This window comes from Mirounga leonina, unplaced genomic scaffold (assembly GCF_011800145.1).
Source record: "Mirounga leonina isolate KUSES-001 unplaced genomic scaffold, KU_Mleo_1.0 Mir_127, whole genome shotgun sequence".
Lineage (NCBI taxonomy): Eukaryota > Metazoa > Chordata > Mammalia > Carnivora > Phocidae > Mirounga > Mirounga leonina.
In genome coordinates this window covers 45,584,735-45,603,261 of record NW_023270316.1, presented here as the reverse complement: position 1 = coordinate 45,603,261, position 18,527 = coordinate 45,584,735, and the positions used below count along the sequence as shown (strand labels likewise).

Here is an 18,527-nt window from a genome sequence, read left to right as displayed (position 1 = left end):
GGATGCCCACTGGTAGTGTCCAGTAAGTACCATGAAATGAGGAGAATATACTTGAGATGAGGATGTGGATTCAATCATTTACACCTTCCCTGAAAGAGAGGTGTTTTTAGCAGAGAAGGAATCGATAGAGAAGATCCATGAGAATTCACAGGCGAGTGCAATATGTTGTTTAAAGGTACTGTATCAGAATATAACTAGCTACAGGTCACAGAAAAATGTGATGGACAGCAATTCAAAGCAGTGGAGATTCCTTTGTCTCACAAAACAAGAAGTCTGGAGATGGGCAGCTGCTGGTATCAGTTTTGCAGTCTCAAAAGATAAGAGCTGGAATTTTTGTGATTTTCTTGGCCCTCCCTCTTGGCTGCAAGATGGCTGCTGCAGCTCCAGTCATCATAACTTCATTCAAGGCAATAACAACAACAAAAGCAAAGAAAGAATAAAAGGCAGATAGAAGATGGGAGTGGGGAAAGGAGGAGTGAATAGTAGTCATGGTATATGTAATATAGGCCACTTTTGTTAGGAAAAGTAAAAGCATTCCCAGAGCCCCTGTTCCCTCTGCAGGCTACTACTTGTATCTCATTGACCAGAACTATTTTCATTTATTTATCACAGAGAATCTGATAAGGTGAGCCTTGAGTTTTTCCAGTCTCCATAATGGTTGGCAGAAAGAGGTTGGGAATGCCTGATGATCTACCAAGGTTAATGCCTGCTATCATTGGACAGAAAAATGATAGAAAATACAGGAGATGGTGAGATTAGTTTGAGGAACTGAAACTCTCTGGCTGGTATTTTGAAAGATCCTGCCAAAGCACGCACGCGCACGCACACACACACACACATACACACAGCACAAAAGTAAATTGTGGGTAGAAATAACATCTAGAATATCTTGTTTACAAAAACATTCACACCCTTATAATATACTTTCACACTTTTATGCACTGGAAAATTTTCCACCCGTGACAGAAGAGCAGCCATCTCTGAAACAGGATATGGCAGTAATTCGCCATGCTGCACACAGGAATTCTCTGACACAGGTTAAGCAGGGAAAGAGAAACCACTTTCATCAGAGCAATACTACAAAAATGGGTTATAAGAATAGAATGCATCTACTTAAAGAATCTCCCGCTCACGTTCCACATCTCACCCTATCTCTTCTCTGCACTGTTATCAAACAAGTGACATCTGTTTTATGTAGAGCCAAGGCACTTCGTCTTATTTGTGGATGTTTTATTGATTTGCAGGCACAACACGCCTTGCTGGGGACCCATGTCCTGTCACCTTGAATGGGGAGGGAGAAGGTGGGAATTCTACGCTCTGCTTATTCCCTGTGCATGGAGTCTTTATGCATTGGGTCTTTTGAGGCTCTCCACAATGATGTGATTTGAAATGTTACTATTCTTATTTGAAAGGTGAGCAGCCTGAGGGGTAGAGAAGTAAAGTTAGGTAACTGAGAAGGAGCACATCACAGAGGGGCAGACTGGTGCACAAACCACCAGTCAGACTACAGAGCTTTTCCTGGGCACCGCCCTGACTCTGGAATTCTCAGGGACTTGCCAAGGACTGCAGCAACTAGCATAATTGCCGGATTATGCTAGATATTAAATAAGTGAATGAAACCAATTCCACTTTGGCCTCAAAAAAGAGCATAAAACCAATGAAAAGATTTTCCAGTTCTGAGAATACCAAGTCCATTTGATTCAAGCCATTCTGAAAGCCTTTTTATGGTTCAGAGAAGGTCACCAAGGTCTACCTTAGACAAACCTAAGCATGTCAGGATGTCCCTAACTATTTACAGGGCATGGAGGCAACAGGACCCTGTGGAAAGAGTGGGAACTTTAAACCAAACAGTCCTAGGTGCAAATCCTAGTTCTACCCATTGCTAGCCAATGCCCTCAGCTACTTGCTGAAGTTCTCTGAGTCTTCTTCTCCTCTTGTGTGCAGATAAGGTTGGTCATGTCTACCCGGTGGAGATAATGTATGAAGAGCACTTTGCACAGTGCCTAACACATATGGTTGGCACTCTACGAAGGACAACAAACATTAGTAGGGTAAGCCCTCTGTTACCACCACGGTCTCCACAGATTGATATTCTGTGGGTCCAGAACCTCCCCAGGTGTGACCCTGAGGGAAATAGAGTCAGTAGGACAGTTCCCCAGGCCCCTGACAACCCAGAATAGGGCAATCCGGGGTTCAGTGCTGCCTAATGAAAAGAATGTAGCTAATCTAGTGTCAGGAGTGTTCCAGAGTACACAAGAAATGCAGTTAGAGAGAGGATGTCAAAGATACCAACAGTTTAGAGAATGGAAAGATGAAAGGGAGATCCAAAAGGACTTAAAAATGGAGTGATAAGGGAGGCATGAAGAAAATCAGAAAGAAAAAAAAAAAAAACAGAGAAAGATCTGTGGGGAGAATCGAATGCACCACAATTAAAGAAGGTGAGGTTAAAAAAAAAAATTAAAGCCTTTGAATTTCATAAAACTGTTACTCCCAAGAGTGACGTGGAATGGGATTGCCTGTGATAACTAGGAAATGGCCGAATAAGCAGTGAAAGCTTGGCAGTTGAAAGCCAGAGTTGCAGACAAAGGTCAAGCAAGGTTTCAGAGGGCTTGCTTTAGAACAGGGTTTCTCAACCTGGGTGTGCTGTTGATGTTTGGGGCTAAATATTCTTTGTTGTGGGAGCTGTTCTGTGCATTGCAGAATGTTTAGCAGCATCCCTGGCCTCTACTCGCTGGATGCCAGGAGACCCTCCCACCTGCAAGTCACAATAAAAGATGTCTCCAGACATTGCCGAAAGTCCTTGGAGGGCGGGGTACAGAGCGAGGAACATGCTACAGAATTACTTCCTACAGAAAGCCACTGCCTGGGCGCCTGGGTGGCTCAGTTGGTTAAGCGACTGCCTTCAGCTCAGGTCATGATCCTGGAGTCCTGGGATCGAGTCCCGCATCGGGTTCCCTGCTCGGCAGGGAGTCTGCTTCTCCCGCTGACCCTCCCCCCTCTCATGCTCTCTCTATCTCATTCTCTCTCAAATAAATGAATAAAATCTTAAAAAAAAAAAAAAAAGAAAGCCACTGCTTTAGAATGCAGAGACCTGTGTATGTTTTAAACCACAAGGAAAGAAATATATAAATAGTTTCAATTTCTTGTTATGTCAGGCTTTTCTGTTTCATATCAATATAAGGGGGAAAAATGCCAAAATTTCAAATGGTAAACAGAAAAAGGAAAAATAGCAATGACTGTCAACTAGAGGGGATGGCAATCAGTAGTTCTTTGTTGATTTTCTCAGCAATAGTGCAAAGAAAGATAACTTTGGGAGAAAGTCTTGGACTGTACCTTGATTTTATTTAATTTCAGGATATGACCAAATTAAGAATAAAGAATCTCTATTTCTAAAAAAAAAAAAACAAACAAACTTGTTATAGTTTGAAAATAAATTTCCACCCAAGGTATTTGAAAGAACTCAATAGGCTTACAGTACCCTTACTGTATGGATGGAAAAAAGAAATGAATATGACAGGAAGTCTTTATAGACTTAGCTTGTCTTTTGGCTTTTTTAGACATGATGCATTTGGAGTCTTTCAATTGTTCCTACCTCCCGGCTTTCTTTCAGTATGAAAGCTCTGGCATTCAGTCCTGAAATACAGCACCCCAGTTGCTCCTATTTTTAAACAGATTCTACAGAGTTGATATTAGTATAGTTTTAATGTTTTAGGCAGAAGTTCAAAAAATAAATAATTCAACCCCATATCTTTACTTTGTTATATATTAAAGAAATATAATTCATAATAAACATCCGCTTTCCTGTAATAGCGTAACAGACGGCAAAGAAAATTGGGTGTGAGAAACAGCATACACTCGTGCATATATGTAATTAAACCTTAAAAGAATAGCTGAATGATTTTTTTTTTTGTACCAGTCTAAGAATTAATAATACTCAAGTAAGTGTCATGTCTTATAAAAGTGCTATGGTAGATATAATGGCTTGGTCCGGTGGTAACACCTGTTAAGATCTCTCAATTTATAGAGAGCTCTCGGAGATACATGCTAAGGTGATACTATGGGGAACCAGAGCAACTGGTCAGCTCAGAAAGGGGGAAAATGAATAAAATTGATTATTTGGCATTGTGAACACACCTCTCCTAAAAAGGTGATCACATTTAATTTTCACTTTCCAATTGTTTGCTTTAAATTGCATTGATAAGAACTTACAGGAAATTACTATAGAGATTGCACTGTTATCTTTATACCAAAATATATAATGCTTATATTTTCTTCTGTCTCTTATCAAATATGTCCCTGAAGAAATAATGGATATTTGAAAAAGTAATTGGTGGATTTTCTGGAAAAGTCCCCAAAGATAAGGACTTTAATTTTAAAAATAGCCATTAGGTTAAAACCAATAAACTCTGGTGTAGAGCATGTTGCAAATGAGGTCAAACTCTTGAGTAATTCTGGAATAAGCTGTTTATTTTGGTCTACTTCCATGACTATAAATTGTAGTTTCAACCCAGGCCAGCCAACTCAAAACTACAGATGTTAGTCCAAGAGGGACTACCCTCTAGTATAAATGAATCAACTCAAACCCACAACCATTACTGGAAAAACAATTCTGAGTACATAGACCCTCCCTAAAAACAATTCCAAGTATATAGACCTTCCCTAATGATCCATTAATGGGGCAAAAAATCAACCAGCATATCTTGTTCTTGTGGCTAATGCTACCATCATTTAGGGGGAAAAAACTATATGTTTGCCATTCTGAATTGCAATAAAAAAGGGAAAATTCTACAATTGGCTCAAATTCAACCTAAGGTTACCAGTTATAAAGTATCTGTGCCTCTCTATAAATCAGCAGGGCTGATTGTAGATGTGGCCTGTAGATTCACAGTTAAGTTATATTATAGTCAGCCTTAGTCACTGTTTTAAAACTGTTATTAAATAGGATTTAAAATGCCATTTGTTTGAGACATGACTCAGATTATAGGGTTCCAACTGACAAGGAAGTTCTCAAAGGGTAGGAAGGTAGAGCACCCATATTCCACAGAATGAAGTTCCAAATGACAACAAAACCTTTACTGAAAAGAATGAAAATCAATATTCCATCCCATACCATAAACACGATAACCCCAGATAATCTGGCACCCAGAAACTTGAGTCCTAAAGCAAGCTGACAGGAAGTTGAAGTGTTATTGATGCCGAAACAATACATAGTGTTTTGAATACTGCAAAAGGATGATGATAAAAACAGAAAAGAAGCTTTTAGTGTTGATTAGAAAACATCTTGCAGATGACTTCATCTGTTGTCGATAATTAATTTTACAAAAGAAGAAGGCAGCCATATTATCTCACCTTAGAGTTCTTGCAGTTGCTTATTTTTCAAGTTACTTTTATGAAAATGAGATTAAAAAACAAGAACACATGCCTGTCTTAGGGATTCCTTTTTAAAAGCAATCTTAGCATCCACAGTTTCAACCAAATTTCTCCATTTACTACAGATTTACTAAAGATGTAAATATCCTCAACGTTCACCATAATTGATGTTTAAAATATTTAACTCAAGTCACTGTAAGAGTCTGAAAAGTCATTTTGTCTTTAATACCTTGTTTATTAAAGCATAAAATTAGAAAATACATTTCAAAAGCTTATTCAAAAGGTATGATTGAAGCAAAGAAACAGAAGTTGGTATGATAGATGAGTAATCAGATGGCTTATTTTCAGCCATGCCAGACCAAATATTTACAGTCCCATCACAGAGCTCTTTTTAGTCAAGCTGCCTGAATTTGCTCTCAGTTGTTCTCAACCTCTGTGTGTGTGTGTGTCTGTGTGTCTGTGTGTCTGTGTAGCTGGGGAGGGATGCAGTAGGGGTGGGAGAGTAGGGGCCTAATGTAGAGGACATGTCAAAATGTCATACCGTGTAGTTCCTCTCAAATAGACTCTAACCCTGTAAGTCAGAGGGGGATCCAGTGTAGACTGTTTTAATTAGTAACCCTGGTGATTCTGACTGAAGTGGTCCATGAACACTATTTTGAGAAATGTTGTAGCCATCTGTTTAACACTTGAGAAGCCTTGCTTTACATCCTTAATATTCTCTTCCCAACCACTCTCAGGAATGTACACTCCTCAGGAAAGACTCCTGCTTACTGTTTCCTCAGGATATACCTCCAGTCTCTGCCTCAAATCTCGCATCTCTCCCTGAACCATTTCCTTCCACTGGCCTTGATGTTTCAGACTGCCCTTGACTTCCTGAGACCGAGCTTGTGTGATGCAAAGATGCCTAGTTCCCCTACAAATGCGATTTCCTGCAAGGTATGGACAGTTCTGTTCTTTCAGTGTGTCTGCTGTCACAAGTGTATGACATTCTTATTTTGAGAAAGGCAGAGTGGTATAATGCCAAGAGCCAGGTGGCTGGAGTCAGGAGACCCAGGTTTGCATCTTGATGCTGTTCATTCTGACTTAGGATATTGGGAAAGTCATTTGATGCTCTGAGCTCCAGTCTCCTCAGCTGGAAAATAAATCAAATAATAGCTACCTCTTAGGGCTTGGGTTAGGGTTAAATGAGATACTTTATCTCAAAGATAAAATCCTTTGAAAATTGCAATTTCCTATATGGATATTAATTAGACTATTGGATAAATTTTTGAATATTTTTGCAAAGCAAGAAAAAAACTTGCCGAAGATCATTTTGAAATTCTTATCTCGTGAAAGAACATATGAAACTTCTAGCTTCTTTCTCAAGAAGGATAAAAAGTGTAATCCCTTAGCAGTAATTTCTTTAGACATCAATAATGCTAACTTTAGTGATGCAAAAACCAACTGTTCTGAACATTTCCCATTTTGTTGCCACCTTCCTTCTTTGCTCCCCCTTACTTTGATGTTCAGGAGGTGGCCCTGGCAGACTACATCTCCTGGGCTCTCTCTCCGGCTGCCTCCTGGGTGAGGTTGTCCAACAGATGTACAGCAGGAGACGGGTGGCAGAAGGACAGAAGTTGGAGTATTTCTTCCCCACTCATTCTATTTTCATGCCACAGCTACGGTGACAACTGTGCTGATTCACTGTGACAGCAGCCCTCCCTCCGCCCTTCCAGTGCTTACTGGGTTCCAGTTACACCACTTCCCCCTCTGGGCACTCAGCAGTGGGTGTGGTAATGGCTTCCTATTTTCATTCCCTGAGGGGAACACTTCACCATTCCTCACGCACTCCTGTTGGATGGCAGCCCCCATACCTCTGTAAGTTATCTTTTTATTAAAGTCTTATTTGAACCATCTGGAATGAGTTCTGTTTCCTACCGGGACCCTGATTGATATACCAATATAGGAGTAAGCCAACTACATGCATGGAAATGGAGCACAGAGCCTGATGCGGGGCTCAACCTCATGACCCTGAGATCATGACCTGAGCTGAAACCAAGAGTCAGACGCTTAACTGGCTGAGACATCCAGGTGCCCCTGAAGAACATGAATTTAAGTTCACTTTCATGATCAGGGTTTTTTGTTATTATAGATTATTTTACGTCTTCCTATTCTTAGTCATAAGCACTGCTAATATTGAATTGTTTGCCTGAAGCAACATGGTAAAAAAGATTATTGCCCTAAAGCTAAATTGAAACAAATTCTCTCTCCTGAAGAATCTCTGAAGTTTCTTGTTACCATGGTGTACTTTGGTTTTGGGGTGGTTTTCTTTTCCTTCTTTGTTTTGTTTAAATGATTCATAGAAGTTTTCCAGTGGCTGAGGTGGTATTATTTCCTGTTATTGAGGTAGGGTATGAAATGATTTCTTTTTTTTTTTTTAATAAATGTTTGTAAGTTTTTAATGTGGATTAAACTCCCTCGATATTTTTTACAGAGAAAAAAATGAAAGAAGAAGTTATTAACATTGGAAAATAGGCTATCTCAATTACACAGTTACTTTTTCCCAATGGTTTTCTTAATATTTATGTGTTAACATCATAATGACTCAATACAATTTATACAATATGGAACCATTATTGTGAAAAAAAAAAAAGACCCATTAAAATAATATCTCCATCCTACAGACAGACTCAGAACACCATAATGGCTCAGGGGGAGCCAAATACAGGATTACATGATAGGCCAGAAGCTGTGTCATGGTCTACCAGGCCAGGTAAGTAATACACATTTTGCAGAAGAGCCAAGTAAATAGTTACAGAAACAGGAAAGTCTCTGTATAGTAAATGTGCACTCAGGCAATTATTAAAATATGGATTATGGAAGATTCTCTTTTCTCCTTTTCTCTAGGCTTACCCTTTTAATAAGAACAAAAGTAAATCAAACGTGTGTGCACAAAGACACAGAATACATTCTAATAACTTCAGGGACTCTGTTTTAATCGACTAAAGGGATATATTTCAGAGTGGAGAAATGACATCTTGAGACCCCTTCATTCTATTTGGGTGTTACGGCTGGTACAGGCCTATGTCAGGCAAGCCTAAGAACAATACGTGCTATTCTGAGGCCTGGATATTAGAGTGCAGCAATAACTAGCTTGCAGAGCTTCAAAGCAGAAACGATTTCAACCTTAATAACCCCTGTGGCATTTTTCAATTTTCCAGGCTGCCAGTCAAATGAATGCATGTCTGGAAAGGAGAGGAGACAAGAAAGGGAAAAGATTAACCTCTGAGATCCATGATATAAGCTCCATTGGCTAAAATTGGTCGTGTGTTAGAAAACAAACATGGGTAGGGATAGACTTCCCCAAACACTGAGCGCAAGTGTTCCGAGCTAAGATTCTGGGACAGAAACCGGGATCTTTAGGGTTGCCTGGCTGAAACAATCTTGGAATGTTAATCATTCTTAGTTCCTTCTTCCTCTAGGTTGAAAGGAACTCAGCAGTCTCCTGATCTTCAAACCAATTAGCTCAAGAGATGTTCTTCAGAAACCTGTGCTAAAAGGCTCCCAGAAAACTCAGACCTGCCACTGCCTAACCTGCTGGCTCTCAGCTGAAGTGAGCAAACAGAACTCATGGTATGGCGCCTTCCTCATACACACGCTACAGCCTTTCCCTGGGCTTCCTTTATCTACTGGGAAATTAGGAGTCTTCTCCTAATTTCTTCCTCTTCTCTTAGGAGAAGAACTCCTAATTAAGGATGTCTCTAAGAAAGCTAAGATTACTTCTAGTGCCGAAAAAGGGGGAAATATGAATTATATGCAGAATGAAAATGCTCAAAAAAAGAAGCCATTGTGCCGATTGATGACTCACCACGTCTTGACTTATTTCTTGCATTCCCAGGTATCAAACACTTCCAAGTTTTCTTTCAAAGTGTTCTTGAACCTCCGCTTTTCCATCAGTGTTCCTCCTTAAACCTTTGTGCAAGCACTAGGTATTCCAAACATAAGACAAGAAATCACTCATTTCTGGAGTAATGAAGGGTTTTTGAAAGCAAGAGGGGAAACCATGAGGGAAAGTCTATTGATTCTTTCAGAAATCACCAGTGCCAGCCCTCGTGCCACCATGATATTGCCAAGGGGCTGCTTAACCTGATCTGATCCCTTTTCATGAATTCATCTATTTACCTATTCATTTATTCGTTCAATAAATGTGTCCCATAGATATTATGTGCAGAATCCTGTGACAGACATTAAAGAGAAATAAAAGGTAAATGAAGTCCAAAAACATACACGTTGCTAAGAGTCTGCCCCATCTTTAATTAATTTCTTGTCTGATTAACTACAAGTGTCCCACCCCAGTATCCCTCTAATCCACTGTCCACACTGCCCCCAGGCCAGCGATACTTTCAAATGCAGCTCTGCTGTGACATCCTCTATTTAAAACTATCATGGTCCTCCCTTACTGCAAGATGAAGACTAACATTCTTAAAATGGTGCACAAGGTCTGCAGAAATCTTGGCCTTGTCTTAATCTTCAGCCTTATCTTGCACCCTTCTTCCTTTACACACTGAGCTTCTTTCATTCTGGCCTTATTATTTTTTTAAATAAACTTTTAATTGGGAATAATGTTAGATTTGCATAAAAGTTGCATAGAGAGTAGAGAGTTCCCATATACTGCTCACTCAGTTTCCGTTTCCCCTAACATTATCATCTTCCATTACTGCAATGTTTGTCAAACCTTAGAAACCTTTAACATTACCATTAGTACATTGCTATTAACTAAACTCCATGCATAATTCAGATTTCATCAGTTTTTCCATTAATGTCCTTTTTTTCTTCCTGGGCCCAATCAACCTGGCCTTCTTTTAAATTTTTATCCCATTACACAGTCCTTATGTATTCCCACTGCATTGCTTACAACAGGGTCTTTTATCCTCACTCCTTGCCCCAGTCCTCTTTGTTGTGTGGTTTCTACTCATCATTCCAATCTTAGCTCAAAAGTAGTCACTTCTTCAGAGAAGCCTCTCTCAGGTCTGAGTCCACGGCTGGGTCCTGTGTGACATGCCTCCATACAACCACTCCTTTGCAGCACTTTCCTCAGTCTGTCATTATACCTTCCTTGATGTGATTATTTAATTTCATCCTTATTTGCAACTAGACTCTAAGGGCCATGAAGGTGGAAAGCCTCTGTTTTTCCTAATAATTGTACCCCAAGACTTAGCATGGTATATGGCATATAGTAGGTACTAAAGAAATGTGTGGAGTTAATAAACAAATGAAGAATAAATGAATGAAAGAGAGAGTTGGGGGTGCCTGGGTGGCTCAGTCAGTTAAGCATCAGACTCTTGATTTTGGCTCAAGTCATGGTCTCAGGGTCCTGAGATCAAGCCCCAAGCTCTCTTTCTCTCTAAAATAAATAAATCTTTGAAGAAAGAAAGAAAGAAAGAAAGAAAGAAAGAAAGAAAGAAAGAAAGAAAGAAAGAAAGAAAGAAAGAAAGAAAGAAAGAAAGAGTTAAGTGATTAACAGGAGAACATCAAAATGAGAGAGAGAACACAGACAATCACAGGACCTCAAAAGAGAGAAAGATCAAAGTGAGAGTCAGAATTATAGGAAGACTTCATGGCAATAGAGAGTGGGACTTTACCTGGTCCTTTCATTCATGCAATTAACAATTACTGAGCACCTACTAAATGTCAAGCCCTCAAAGTGATTTGTTCACTTTAAGCAAGGAAATGATATAATCAGTAATCAGTGTGACATGTTATAAAAAATAATGGAGCAATATGGAGAATGGATTGGAGCAGAAAGGACCTAAAAAAATGGGAGAAAAAAAAAAAAGAAGGTAATCCACCTAAGAAGTACTAGGACTTGAACTAATGCAGAAGTGGTGAAGATAAAGAAATATTGAGGAAGACAATTCAACAAGGATTTGAAGATAACAAATAATGGAATAAGAAACTCTCAGTAGGTGAAATGGCAGCAAGAATAAGTTATTAGTTAAAAATTAGCATGGACACTTGGAATACAGTGAGAATACTTCAACCAGGTTGAAGACAAGGCTCATGATGGAAGCAATGGGATAGAGACTTGGGTACTTGAATTCTGCTTTTGAAAAGTCAAGGACATTGGATTTTATTATACTAGTAATGAGTCATTAAGCAATAATGATGATGAAAGTGAAATATAAGATGAAGAGAATTGAGACCAAGGAAGGTACATTGAGAGGCTGCTGAAGCTCAGATTGAAGCGATCTGAGCACTGCTTTAGAGTGCGAGCATTAGAAATATAGAAGTGGCATATCTACAATACTTTTTTAAAGATTGACTTATAAGTACCCAAATCAGCATCCAATGTAGTATCTAGTACAGATACTATATCCTCAATAGTTTTAGTTGTCTTACTCTTCATTATGGAGAAAACATCCTGGAAGACTAGTATATTTGAGTATCCATAATATTCATTGAGAACCTTTTATATGACAAGTACATGGAACATACCAAAAAAATGTACACATGGGGTCCTCCTTTGAACAATCTTTTTCACTCTTTCAGGAGAAATGAATACATGCAATATACTTCTGTGGTCCTCATCCTCCAAGATGGCCCCAGGGATCTCCACCCCCTGGCATTGGTACACTGTGTAGTCCCTCCAACACCGTATGAGGGTTTTTCCGTGAGACCAGTGGCATAGAGCAGAAGTGGTGGGTTATCATAGTCCAGGGTACTTTAGAAAAGACTGCAGCTCTGTTTTGGCTTTCTCTCAGGTCTCTCATTCTGGGGAAAGCCAGCTGCTATGTCTTGAGGACTTTCAGGCCACATGTGAGGAGGCAATGTGGCAAAGAAGGGAGGCCTCTGGACAACAAACAGTGAGGAACTGAGGCCCGCCAACAACCACATGAGTGAGCTTCGAAATGGATTCTCCACTCCCAGTCAAGACTTGATGTGACTGCAGCTGTCGCAACAGCTTGACTGCAGCTTGAGACCATGAGCCAGAACCATCCAGCTAAGCTGCTCCCCATTTCCTGTGCCTTAGAAACTGTGAGAGCTAATAAATGTTTGTTGTTTCAAACTGCTTACTTTTGGGATAATTTGTTACACAGCAATGGATAACTAAGACAACTTCATGCTACTAAACATTGAAAACTACCAAAAAAAAAAAAAAAAAGATCATATTTCCATCTTTATCCTAGCTGCTAAGAAGTACAATCTAAATATTATTCTTGATTTGGGCTGCTTTCCTCAGTCTGGAGTTGGTGATTTTTCCTTCTTCCTCCTCCCTTTATTTTTTGGTTCCCATCATTTATCTTCTGTCCACTGATTTTGGTTTTATTTTACCTACTCATTTATTGTAAAGCTCCTACAGACTTTTTTTGGAAATAGATGCAGGATGAAACAATAAAGTAAAAATAGTAGACACCAGCTAGGATTCCATCAACCATCAGAGAGATCACAGTTTCCTTGGAGTGAAAAGAGAGCAAGTCCTATGACATGGTCTAATACTAGTGTCCAACCATGTAGAGATTGTTATTAGAATTCCACAAAAAGGGATACCAGAAAGGTTGTGTTTTAAGTCAAGTTCCCCGGAAGCAAACCTTGAGATAGGATTTGCATTATGAAAGTACTCTCAAAATAAAGGGCTAAGGGAAGGAGGAAAGCAGGACAGGGAAGGGGGAGGAAGCCAAGCCAGGGTAATATTTCAAAGTCTCATAGATGATGGCTTCAACCTGATCCTGCATGGGAAATCTGGAATGCACCGAGGCAGAGGAGATGCGCTTCCATACTTGTACACCAGTCACCCGCTGGCCAAATGCCCCTGAAGGATAGGTAAGTGCCCGGGCACTCCAGCTGTCTGCAGAAGCTCTTGAGCATGCAGGCAAAGTGGTTCCAGTAGCCTGAGGGAAGTCCTCCAAAGAAGAAAGCAGGTGTCCGTGGTCAGAAGGAAGAGCACACTGAAACCAACAGAGAACACAGAAATGGTGAAGAGATGTGAGACCATCTGCATAGAGTATGAAGGTCTGCTCTTTAGAGAAAGTTCCTTTCAAGGAGATGGCTCTTCACCTGTACCAACCCTTACAGGAGAGGGAAAATTAGGCTAGACATGAAGGAGAAAGTATTTTAAAGAATCTAAATGGGAGAACTAACCAATTACAAAACTAGCAGAACCTCTCAGGCACTCTAGAATGATTTGGTATTATAACTTTGACTCTTAATTCTATTTCTAATCTTGATGAGAGATTTTGAACCCATCTCTTATTTAGGTTATTAAAACACAATCATTTGTCTTTGGAAAAGAGATAGGGAGAGGTTAAAAAACAAAAACAAAAAACTCATGCTTCTGCCAAGCCGTTGCAATGCTAGTTTTTATCCATTCTGGTTCTAAAATACAAATACATCATAAAACTCTGACCTCAACCTTGAATAAAAAGAAATCCTGGTGAAAGAGGATGAGGCCACACAAGTGTTTTAAGACTTTCTCTTCTAGGGGCACCTGGGTGGCTCAGTTGGTTAAGCGTCTGCCTTCGGCTCAGGTCCTGGGATCGAGCCCCGAGTTGGCCTCCCTGCTCAGTGGGGAGTCTGCTTCTCCCTCTCCCTCTACCACTCTCCCTCTCTCTCCCTCTCTCTCTCTCTGTCAAATAAATAAATAAAATCTTTAAAAAAAGAAAAAAGTCTCTCTCTTCTATTATTATTCCTAGGTTGCTGAAATTTGGAAATCATTTCAAGTACAGGCTATTTACTGTCTCTCTCTCTCTCTCTCTCATTCTCCCTCTCTCTTTTCTTTTTTTAAAATTTATCACTGACAAGCCACATGCTGTAATAGCTTTTCCTCCTATATACGCTTTAGGATATAGTCTAACTTTATCTGGAGTTGAGCATAAAGGCATAAATCATTAAGTCCCTGCTTGCCTGATCAAGAGCCTATCTTTCAGAAAAATCAGGCGTCCAGGAACTGCGTGCGGTTCACAGCAGCTCTATTTTCTAGCCCTCCATCAGGGTTGCGGACACCTCTCCCCAAGGATTCATCAGCCACCAAACAAAGAGGAAGGCAGGTCAATGACACCAAAATCTGCAGCTTCAGCAGCTTCTGAAGTTCCTGACCAGAAAAATAAAAGAAAAAGAAAAAGAAAGAGAGGGAGAGAATGAAAAAAAGAAAAATACAATCTCAAAGGAACTTTAACAAATGGTCTCAGAATTCATAGGCTACATTCTGGAAAGGAGACTTTCAAAACCCAATAACAAGCAAGTTTCTGTTGCTATAATGATGGGCTACCAACCAGCCTGGAGAGTTACCAGTCATTATTGTTTTATTAGCTAGAGTCCAGTTTTGTGTGCTATTCTATCATTTTGACAAAAGGATTTCTTCATGATACCTTTTATCATGTTGTCATGACTTCAATGTGAATCAGCCATACTGAGAGATTCACATCCAGAGGACATAGGCACTACTTTCCGGTTGAATATTTCTCTTTCAATTTGTCCTCAGATACCCTTGTACTTTGGCAACACCAATTTATACCACAAAATGAAAGAAATTTATACCACAAAATGATAGATCAATCCAGAACAGGAACCACTGCATTGAGGGTGATTGTTCATTTTATAGGTGAGATGCTGAGACTCCAAGGGGTTAAATAAACCTGCTCAAGACCACACCAAACCTATAGTAGAAGCTCAGACACCTGTCTCTCTATCCAAAGCTTTTCCAGTTATATCACAGTGTATCTGAAAAGGTTGGAGACAAATCTAAACTCCAAAGTGGTGGTGTATAAGATTTAAAGATTCTTTTGAGGGTGAGACACAACCCAATGAAACTTGGGTAGATGAAAGGCAAAACTCTATTACTTGGACTCCAAATGGGAGAAGTCTGCCAGGTAGGGCCACATAGGCAACTGGATGGAAGAAGAACAGCAGGCTGGAGATGGAGGAGGGAGCATAAGTAAGGCAGGTAGGGTGGGGTTAGCTAGGTTTTTTGAGCTTCCTGTGGATTGGATAATTTGAATGATTCCTCGTGTTCCAGGGCATAGGGGCTGCCCTAGGGGGTGTCTGGTGTCTGGCCTGCGATTGGGGTGGATGCACAGTAGCCCGAGTGTGGGGGTTCCATAAGGGTTGAGATGTGGACTTAACTAGTTGTTCTTCTTTGAAAAGGGAAACTGACCAGCCTTTAGCCATGGACTTTAAACTGGGCAAAGACAGCATCTCCAAAAAATTATATTATAAGTGGTTATGAATAAATAGTGTTAGCCCTAGGCTAAACCGCAAAAGCCCTCGTAGAAGCAGCTGTGAAGAAAAAATAAATTAAACAATATCATTAAGAATCAAAAGACCCCGGGGTGGAATCCCTCTGCCACTCATTTGCTATGTGACTTTAGGCAAGTTATCTAACTTCCTCTGTATCTCAGGCTCTTCATCTCTGCATTGACAATTTACAGAACTTATTTCACAGGGTTATTGTGGAGAGTCAACGTAATAATATATATTTAACAAATACATGTATTTCGTGTGTTTACATAAAATACAAGGAATTTTGTCCCTAATCACAGACACTGTACAAATGTAAGGATATCAAAAAATTTTTAAAGGACCACAGTCTTATCACTACATAGATGCACATGCCTTCTACTCTCAGGGAGTGTCTTTTTACCAGTAAATAGACAGAGCTATAAATTGTGGATTCTTGATATAATAGATCAAGATAGTTCCTTCCAATCTGTTGTGTTCTATTGCCTCAAAATAATAAACTGCCAAGACAATATCATGCATCATATTAGTGGCAGATTATTCAGTGAAACTACCAAGGAAAAGAACTCATGGGTCACAAACAGACTCCAGCTTTCATCCTTTGTTATCTCATCCTTGTTTGTAGAGTATTGAGTTGTACAAAGTAAGAAAAATCTTAACTTACAATAATCAGAAAAAAGATGTGATTCATGAAAACAATACAAATTTTTGGAAACACAACACTTTCAAATTATCGGGGTAAAGGCAAGATAAAAATAAATCATTTTGGACTGATAAGGACTCTTTTGGGGGCAAAGATTTATAAGGGGGATCAAAGAATGGGAGTGTGAATATAAAACACTGAGAATTCTTTTCCAGACACTCAGAATTATGATGATTCTCCGTTCTTTTTTCTCAGGAAGCACAGATGTTTTGATATCAATAAAAGAGACTTCAATTGGCCTTACTACTGATTCTTTCCCATTAAAGTCTCTTCCCGCATCAGAAATGGGTGGTAGAGAAGATCCTCAAGGAAGGAAAGACCCACTAGTTATAACCCTTACATTCTCTCACATGTCCAAAAAGAACTTTCCAGAAAGAACTCAAGTTTCCAAGAGCTATAGCTGCTTTTTTTTTTTTTTTTTTTTTTTTTTGCCTTTCTCCACAGGGATAAGACACAGGTGAATTATTCAACTACATATTTTTTCCAAGCATTATAGTGTGTACTTTTAAAATGCTTATAAAACAATGGCTTGCATAGTTCAGTTCCAGAAGAATATCACAAATAATGAAGCCCAGCCCAAACAGAAATTTCCAGTTGTTACTTACAAATCCTAGATATCTAAGGGCATCCACTTACAAGCACATTAAAGCTCTTATAATGTGTTTTTTCATCTATTCTGTACCTTAAATCCTGTGGGGACCTCTTACTACTATAGTCCAAGTGGATCTAATATCTTACCACTAACCTGTCTTCCAAGAACTCCCCTCCTATATCAGTGGCAAGAACTAGGACCACACACCCACCACAAATCAGCCACTGGTGAGGGGAATTAGACCACAACATTTGGCTTAAAGGAGTCAGGAGTTACTGCTGAATCACATGAAAAAGGGCAGGCACTGGACACGTCCTTCTAAAATGCCATTGGGTAAGAACCCAGCAGGGGGTGTGAGCACTACCATTTCTTGAGTACTGCATGTAGCATTTTAAATACAGTATCTTCTTTAATCCTCCAGTGCCCATGAGGTGTTTGTTACTATCTTCATGTTACATTTGAGAAAACAGTTGCCGAAAGGAGAGAACATGCCCAATATGCTCAATGTCACACCACTTTTCATAGTGGAACCACAAACTATAGCTAGGTTTGTCTGATTCCAAAACCTCTGCAATGACCCAGTGTGCTGGACTTTGAAGTAAGAACTTGGGCAGCTATCATTTCTGTTGGATCATCATAATGAGTTGCTGTTGAAGCATCGATTGTTTTCCTTGCAAGCTCTCGACAAATAACAGAGGCAAGGTACTAAGCTTAGATCCCTTTTAGTTATCCCCAAACCAACTCAGTCAGATTCACCTACATTGAGATTGCTCGACAAAATGGCCATGCGGAAGAAGAGAGAGAACCAGAGGCTTGCCACAACGTGCTAAGAACAATGGAGTTATTAGGAGGTGATACCAAAATATCATCGATTCCCTGGAGAAAATGTTCCTGTTCTGATCCTCACATGCTGATACTACAGATGGACCCAGCTTAGCTGAGGCACGCTCTGTGCTTCAGCTGTTTACTTAAGCAGCACCGGGGTTCTCAGAAACAGTTGCTATGCCAACCAGCCCTAGGACTATATATACATTCATGACCGACCGGGGCTTATTCTTAGGGCTTTGTTACCTCTCTTTCAAAAGTTTGAATCTCTTATTGCTAAACTGCTTGCATGCAAGCATTACAGCCTCTGATAGGCAGCTTCCTTTTCTCCAGCAGGTGAAAAATTCAAGTGGCGGTTTGCAGCATATGCTGGGCAACCCTTTGACATCATGCTTTTGTAGTCAGGGACCAGACTGCTCTATCTGCCCCAACCTCTGAAGATGCGCTGTTTAAATAAAGGGCAGTGCCTTTTGTCATCCATTATTATCTGTCATCTGTGCGCATGACCATAGAAGTTCTCAGAGGAGGAAGTAAAGCATGCTTTTTGAGGTGCTGTGATTATCGTGCTTTTTAAATTTCTTCACCTCATTTTTAATGGGACACATTTAGGAATAGCGTCAGCCAACAAATTTGGCCAATCAATCCATCTCAGGTCTCCTGCTAGAGCTGCATTTAAATAAACCTGTAATGTTGAAAGCTGAAGAGAGAAAGCTCTTTAATTACCTTTTCTCCTGTTAATGTTACTTTGATGGCTTTTGTTCAAATGCATCTGAATTTTCAGTCTGTTTATTTTATAATTATTGGATGACTACATGCAGCACTGCC

General features: G+C 39.8%; 1 long non-coding RNA gene across 1 annotated transcript in view; it reads left to right on the top strand.

Annotated features, from left to right (window-relative positions):
• The window catches only part of LOC118009355, a 104,523-nt gene that overhangs the window by 64,624 nt on the left and 21,372 nt on the right, over positions 1-18,527 (top strand). The window contains exons 3-5 of the long non-coding RNA XR_004678895.1: positions 6,108-7,227; positions 8,034-8,122; positions 8,832-8,982. This is a non-coding gene — a long non-coding RNA (uncharacterized LOC118009355). The remainder of the gene's footprint in view (positions 1-6,107; positions 7,228-8,033; positions 8,123-8,831; positions 8,983-18,527) is intronic.